At 54.8% G+C, this 8059-nt stretch overlaps 1 long non-coding RNA gene across 1 annotated transcript; it reads right to left on the bottom strand.

The window, feature by feature from the left end:
* Nucleotides 1–326: 326 nt before the first annotated feature.
* Nucleotides 327–3858, bottom strand: LOC122698866. Its single transcript, XR_006342445.1, has 3 exons — nt 3776–3858; nt 2093–2286; nt 327–500 (listed from the first exon to the last, which is right to left on the bottom strand). It is a non-coding gene; the product is annotated as an uncharacterized LOC122698866 (long non-coding RNA).
* Nucleotides 3859–8059: the final 4201 nt, after the last annotated feature.

Raw genomic sequence — 8059 nt, 5'->3', positions numbered from 1 at the left:
GCTGAACGGCAGGGCATGGAGGGCACGGGCAGCATCTGTCAGAGGAGGTGGGAGTGTCCGCCCCCTTCGAGGAGCAGAGGACACTGGGGACACACTCCACCCGAAAACACAGGGAACGTTTTGCCTGCAGTGCAATGGTTCACAGACCCCTGGGGACACTCTCCCTCCAGTGACCCTTCCCTCCTCTCCCCATCCCTCCCCACCCGGAGAGAGTCATGGCTTTCTGACCACTGCCCCCCACCCACATGCGCTCAGGAACTCTTCTGGAGAGAGGTGCCCAGTTAGTACAGTCTGGTCACCCACGAGTGGGTGCCCTCTTGTTCCCCGAGCTTCAGAGCAGCTGGCCCCCTGGTCACCACCCTCAGCAGTCCTTCCCGAGGTTGGCAAGTCCTCTGCTGTCTGCTGCTGGAGGTTCTGCCCTGGTTCCGTGTGGGCCGTGTGGATGAACTTGAGCCACGCATGCGTGATTTCTGCAGTTGCCTCTGCATCTATGTGCACGTCTGCAAATTGCAAAATGTATCATGCATTCAGAGGAGGGTATAACATGCAGCCATTTTAAGAAGTAACAACAGAGTGGACGTCTTGTCAACCCCACCCAGGCTGAGGAATAAAAAGTCTTTAGCACCCTTGAATCTGTGAGCACACCTCCCTCCCCGCTTATAGCTTATAGACTCCTTTGGGTTTCTACATATGTAATCATTCTTTTCCAAACCTTCAACCTTTTATTTCTTTCTCTTGCCTTATTGTACTGCAAGAGCTTTCTGTTGAATGCTGAATAAAACTAATGATCATGGACACTCTTATCTTGTTCTGTATCTAGAAGGAACGGTTTCAACATTTCATCATTAAGTATCCTTTTTGATGTGGGTTTCTTGTAGATTGGTGGTTGTCAAGCTCTACCAGCACTAGAGTTACATGGGAGGCTTATTAAAACCCAGACTTCTCCCAACCCCAGCCTCCAGGGTTTCGGATTCAGAAAGCCTGGATGAGGCCTGAGGGTTTCCATTTCAGACAAGTTCCCTGGCCATGCTGATGCCCTCTGAGAACCATTCTGGTAGAAATTCTTTATCGGGTTAAGGAAATTCCTTTCTATTCTTAAAATTTTATTTTAAAATCATAAATGGAAGTTTCTTCAGCTTTTTTTCTAATTTATTGAGACAATTGTGTATTTTCTTCTTTGCTCTGTTAATCTACCAAACTGATTTTCTGACATGAAGCTTGCATTCTTGGGACCCATTTAATTTGATCTGATAGTGTGTAATCTGATCCTTATCCTCCTTTTTGAATGCAGTTGCTAAGAGTTTTACTGAGAATTTTTTTTTTTTCATTTATGAGTTCATTGCTGTGTCTATAGGTTTCCTTTCTCATGCTATTCTTGTCAAGTACAGTGCTTAGCTTGGGCTTAATACTAAAAATACGGAAGTCATTATAGTCATTATTATGCCCTTATAATAGAACTTACCCTGCTGCGTTCCCCTCGCCTGCCTGCCTCGCCCCTCTGCTAACCTGTGAGCCTCCTAAAGGGAGGGCCCACACCTCCTCACTCACTGCTGCATGCGCAGAACCTACCGCTGAGCTGGATACAGAGCGGGGACAGCTGTGCTTGTATCAAGGAGTGTGGGGTGGGGTCACAGGGAGGCTCGAGGGCGGGGATGCATGTACACGGCTGACTCACAGGCTGCCCTGGCGGCTCAGCGGTAAAGAACCCGCGTGCTAAACAGGAGATGTGGTTTGATCCCTGGGTCGGGAAGATCCCCTGGAGAAAGAAATGACAGCCCACTGCAGTACTCTTGCCTGGGAAACCCCATGGACCGAGGAGTCTGGTGGGCTACAGTCCATAGAGTCGCAAAAGAGTCAGACTCAGCTGAGCAACCAAACAACCGCGAGCTGATTCCCGTTGTTGTCCAGCGAAAAATAGCACAGCACTCTAGATCAATTACGGCCCAGTAAAAGCATAATAACGTGGGATTAATAAAATGAAATGGGGATTAAATAGCTGTACAATAAGAAACCAACAACTACAGTAAGGCATTCATCCTGTGGGCAATGAGGGGGACAGAAAGTAAAGAATAAACTTCAGTTGGATGCCTACCGTCTGCCAGGAGCTGGCCTACTCCTCAACCATCCGAAAGGTCAGCACTGTTCACAGTTCACAGACGAGTAGACGGGGCCCCGCCCCAGGCAGTCTCTCATCAGAGCTGTGAGGTGGCCGAGGACACTGACGCTGCCCCGTCCTTAGAAAAATGTCCATGTGTGGCAGGAATCGTTTCACATGCTGCCTTCCTTCTAGTAATGAGAAGTAGATGTCCAGCTCTGGTTCCCTTCTTGCATGGGCTGCTAGGGAGCTCAGAGTCTAATTATGAGCTTAACCAAAGGTGCTAGTTTGATTCTCATGGTCATAGATATACTTGTCCTTTCCCATGGCCTTTGTGTCTGAGATTTTTCCTGCTTTGAGGTCTTTATTTTTCTCTACTTTTTAGTCACCTATTTGCTGAACATTTCCTTATTCTAACTAGGCTGGAATCCCTTGAGAAATGTGTCAAGGGAATAACAAATGAAATATAGGCAATAAGTGGGCTTCCCTGGCGGCTCAGCGGTAAAGAATCTGCCTGTCAATGCAGGAGATGCTGGCTCAACCCCTGGTTTGGGAAGATCCCACATGCTGTGGAGCAACTAAGCCCTACTACTGAGGGCTAACTCAGCAGTAGTTACTGAGCCCTAAGTACTGAGCCTGTGCTCTAGAGCCTGGGAGAGGCTGCTCTAGAGCCTGACCGAGCCCACGCACTGCAACTACTGACGTCTGCATGCCCTAGAGTCCTAGAGTCCGTGCTCTGCAACAAGAGAACCCGCCGCAATGAGGGGCCCACGCACTGCACCTGGAGAGAGCCCCTGCTCCCAGAGGAAAGGCCTGCCGCAGTGATGATCCAGCACAGCCAACATAAACAAGTAAACTGTTTGCAAAATAGGCAACAAGTATAATGACTGAGCTGCCCCGGGCCGATCGCTCACACGAAAGCTCCTTCCTAAATGACGCCCTGTCCATACCCGCTCAGGCCTCTGCTCACCTAGGCCCTGGGAACTGCCCGGGGGCAGCTATCATTTCTGTGATGAAGATGTTTCAGATTGAGATAATTAACACTGAGATGCTGTTTCTCAGGATGCTGAGACTCATTTAGAGACCCAGGAAGCGTTCAAAAAAGAAACTACGGAACTAACTTTGCTGCTGGCCTTAAACCCTTCAAAGACAGCTCACTCCAGGGAGTCATTGATTGCACTTTCTTCGCGTCTGCGGGTTCACCACACACACTCACACACACACACACACACACACACACACACACACACAGCTGATGAGCGCTGATAACACTCTTGGGGTTTTCCAAGCACGTGTTCCTCTCTAGGAATTCCAAGGGTGACTCCTGCCCCCTGAGATGGTATCAGCAACCACCTCAGATCCTTGCTCCCCACCTAACAAGAAAGTGCAGGGAAGCGGGAGACCCAGGTCTGGTGCCCAGAACTGACGGGACGGACGTGGAGTAGGAGAGGTCAGCCCCTCTTCCACCCTGAGCGGCGTGAGAACCCGCCCAATGCGGGGCTCGGCTTCAGCTCGTAAGGGAGTAGCCGCTGGCGCCTCGTGGTGGGCAGACGGGAGACGCCACTGCCCGCCCTCCCGTGAGCAGCCAGGGCTTATAGCTGTTGGCTTTTCTCGTTTGTTTTTTATTTATTTTAATTGAAGGATAATTGCTTCAGATGGTTGCTTTGGTTTCTGCCATACCTGCTGTCTCAATGAAGGCTTTGCTGTCACCCGACTTCTTATGGAAGCTCAGCTTCCCTCGTGGCTCAGCTGGTAAAGAATCCGCCTGCAAATGCGGGAGACCCGGGTTCGATCCCTGGGTCGGGAAGATCCCCTGGAGGGGGGAAAGGCTACCCACTCCAGTATTCTGGCCTGGAGAATGCCATGGACAGTCTATGGGTCGCAAAGAGTCAGACATGACTGAGAGACTTTCACTTCACTTTCAACATCTTATGTGTCCAGCTTAACCTAAAAAACATTTATCCTCAGAAAAAAAATAAAGCAGGCAAGGGACTTCCCTGGTGGTCTAGTGGTGAAGACTCCGCGTTCCTAATGTGGGGGGCCTGATTAGATTCCTGGTCAAGGAATTAGATCCCATTTGCCGCAACTAAGACCCAGCACAGCTAAATTGAGTGGAAAAAGCAGGCAAGACTCCGAAGGTGGCGGGGCAGAAAACTCAAGGCTTCAGAGACCAACACCCCCCCTTTTTCGCTCGCTCAGGCAGGTTACTCCAGGTTACAGCCTCCCTGGCACAAGGCTGCAGTCTGCGGGCTAGGCCCTCTGCCTGGCACCTGCTCAGGTCTGCCTCTCTGCCTACAGCAGCGCCTTGACGCGGGGACTGTCACTGTGCCCATTCTACCAGGAGGAGAGTACATTCAGAGAGCTTAGGTAATCGCTCGAGGTCTCAGACCGGCAGAGGCAAAGCTGGACAGCATACCCTGGCAGCCTATCCCCGGCGTCCAGCTCCGGACGACGCCGCAGTCCTCGCGGGCACACAGTCGGCGCTCACCAGGCATCCGCGGGACTCAACGAGGGCGGGCTGGGGAGGCAGTTGCAGCTCCTCCCCACCTGCAGAGCTCTCCCTGCTGGCAGATGAGCCTCAGTGCTTCCACATTGGCAGAGCGCTGGCTTCGCGGCTGTAGGCAGGGAAGCAGGAACCACGAAGATGCTTCCCCGCGCGCCTCCGGCGGCCCCCAAAGCTCTCCCCAAGGCTGTTCCTCCAGTTCCCCTGCAGAGACCCTTGACTCTCATCTCTCGCCAGGAAATCCCACTCTCAGGGGCCCTCGCTCAGCAGGCAGGACCCAGGACCACCGCGTGGATGGGGCTGGGGGGTGAGGGGCAGAGAGGAGTGGGGTGGGCCCGCACTGTCGGGGCGCCGCAGAGGAAGACTCGTCTGCGTCCTGAAGGGAGGACACGAGGTGATTAGAGCTGAGACAGACGGCGGGGCCCCGGCAGGCTCCCTCTGTGAACCAGGTTTCTCTCCTGGCCCAGCCTCCTTCTCCTCCGGGTTCAGGGCGGCTAGGGGCCGACAGGGAAGCCCTCCCCTGGTTTGTGACGTGGACCCGGTACTGCAGGCAGTTGCCCAGCCAGCGGCCACCCTTCCTAGCGTCCCCTGCACCGCGCACTGCCGAGTCCTCACCGCTGGACTTGGGGCAGGGGTGACGCGGGCCCTGGTGGTTCAGAGTGGGCGTGATCCTCCAGCCTCTCTCTTCTCCTATGGGGGCTCGCGGTCAGGGCCCAGACTGAAGCTGACAGAGCCTCCGTCAGCCTGGGCCCCTGAGTGGCGGCGTGGAGCAGAGTCCCCCACTGCCCCAGACATGTATTCACCATTCGGACCCGAAGCACCTTGGCCTGTTGGCCTGGGCAGGAAGGAAGCACATGTAGTGTCTGAGGCATCACACACTTCGAAGTCTCTTTGTTAGAGCAGCCGGCCTCCCTGAACCCACACTTACTCCCAAACCACCCCTGTTCCTTTTCCCTCCCTGGCATCGCCATTCTTAGTGCGGTTAGTAAAGCTAAACACCTTCTAGATGTGTTTTCTCTTCAGACTTACGAATGCATACACCAGGAAGCAGCTCCAAGAATGGTCAGAGCCACGTTGCTTGTTAAGGAAACAGGGGAAGAATCTGAGACACACTGGCAGAAAAATCTCCTTCACAGAAAGAAAACTACACGGTGGTGAAAGGAATGAATCCCAGTGACCCGGGTGTGTATCAGGACTGTCTAGGAAGCTTTATAATATACGGATGCCGAGGCTGAGAGGTTTGGTCTCGGGAGGCCTGGCTGGAGGGGTCAGTGGCCCAGGAATCTGTGGTTTTAATGACTCTTCCAGGAAATCTTGTGCAGTTTGTTTAAGAACCTCTGGCCCAGCAAGAAAATTTGAATGCAGCAGGAGCTGTCTGGTTATTGGAGATGTCATCTCAGTCCAGGTGACTGCCATAAAAAGGAAGCAGTGCGTGCTAAGTCACTTCAGTCATGTCCAACTCTGTGCGACCCCATGGACTGTAGCCTGCCAGGCTCCTCTGTCCTTGGGATTCTCTCGGCAAGAACACTGGAATGGGTTGCCATGCCCTCCTCCAGGGGATCTTCCTGACCCAGAGATTGAACCTGGGTCTCCTGCGTTGCAGGTGGATTCTTTACTTCTGAGCCACCGAGAAGGCCCAGAAGGAGGCCATGCCCCCCCCACCCCCCGAGACTGCTGGCTGCAGATGAGGGGAGGGGCAGAGATGCCCAGGAGGACGGTGTGGCGGGGGTCGCAGACTCTCCATCCTGGCTGCGGGGCGGCATCAGCGGGCCACTCTCGGCAACACCCCAACCTCCAGACGGAGTCTCCAAGGGGGAGGAAGACTCTGCCAGGTTTTGAAAGCCTTCCAGGTGATTCCAATTTGAGAACCACGAGAATGGCTGGTTAAGAACCAGGTTACAGAGGTCACCCGTCCAGGCTCGAACCTGTCTCCGCCACTTCACAGCTCCATGACCCGGGCAGGTTTCGTCATTCGTGCCTCAGTGTCCTTGTCTATAAAGTGAGGCTAATGATTGCAACTTCATGCTAGCCTGTCATGAAGAGCAGACGAGATGATGCGTGTAAGGAGCCTGGCACACGCCCAGTACAGCCCACGCTCACCATCACTCCGCCGTAGGGGGAGGGGATGATGGTGACCTTGTAGGAAAGGACAGCTCCGTGGGCTCCGTCCGGCCGTCCAGAATTCCTCTCCAGCCACCCGCCCCTGGAGCCTCGGCCATCCCGCCCGATGTGCCCATCCTGCGGGGCTGTGGGGGAAGGGGCAGGAGACCACAGCGTTGGGCAACCTCCTGCCGGGCCCCGCAGTTACTCATTCCTGATTCTGAACGCAGCGTGAGTCAGGCGGGCCCGGGGCCGCCCGAGCCCTCAGTCCCTTCGAGAAAGACAGGCTCTCCCTCCCGTCTGGGCGGGAGCCTCCCCCGGGTCAACCTCAGGCTGCTGAGTCCAGCAGGCTGTGACCTGAGAGTTGCCAGGACAGCCTTCCCTTCCTCCCTCCCAAATCCGACTCCGGGTCTCAGAGGGTCTCTGTCCTCTATTAGAATGCTGACATTGGGAGTATAGATACACAGTGGTCACGTGGGCAGGGTCTGGGCGTGTCATGTAAGTCATCATTTATCAGGTATTACATGCCGGGCACATTTAGCTCCTCATATAACCCCACACAGGCTCTGTGAGGCAGACACAGCTTCACGCCCATTTGCAGAGGAGGAAACAGAGACTCAGAGAGGTAAAGCGTACCGCTGAGAAGGGCCAGTTCAGCATCGGGTCATCCGACTCTGGGGCACGTGGCCCTTCCACCACGCGTGACGCTTGGTCCCGGGCTGAGGTGTGCGGGGTGTGCGGGCAGCGTGCCCTGAGTCAGGCCCGGCGGGGAGCGGAGAGGGCAGGACGCTTCGGACTGGGCGCAGCGAGTCCCCTCCTCCCGCAGCCTCTGCCGCCCAGCTCTCCACCCTGCCGGGGCCGCGGGCACTCCCCACCTCCAGGCCTCCGCTCGCCCTTCCCAACGCCCGGAAGCTGGCTCCCCCACTCACCCACCACCGCTCCAGGCCACCCTCCAGGGTCAGCCCGCTCTGGGCGGTGCCGGCTATCCCACCGAGGCAGGTCGCCTCCCCGTTATCCCCCGGGCTCCTGCCTCCACTTTCATTACAATTTCCAGTTGTTTGTGCTTCTTTTCATGCTGTCTCCCTAGATAACGAACTCCTGAGGGTAGAGATTGTCTCTGGCAAATAGTTCATGCACGTTGAATATTTTTAGAATGAACAAATGAGGAGGTAACAGAGGTTTTGAACCAGCTTTTGCTAGGATATAATAGCTGGCCCAGTCAAGCCACCTTCAGGCTCCCTTGGGACCTCCGTCCTCACTTCCCAGGGTCAAGCTGACCCCGGGTTGAAGGAACCAGAATATGGGTGGGGGAGGGGAAGGAGTTGCTCCACAAGAACTCAGGCCTCGCTCTGGTCTCCCTG

Source organism: Cervus elaphus, chromosome 8, assembly GCF_910594005.1.
Source record: "Cervus elaphus chromosome 8, mCerEla1.1, whole genome shotgun sequence".
NCBI lineage: Eukaryota > Metazoa > Chordata > Mammalia > Artiodactyla > Cervidae > Cervus > Cervus elaphus.
This window is presented reverse-complemented; position numbering and strand designations above follow the sequence as displayed.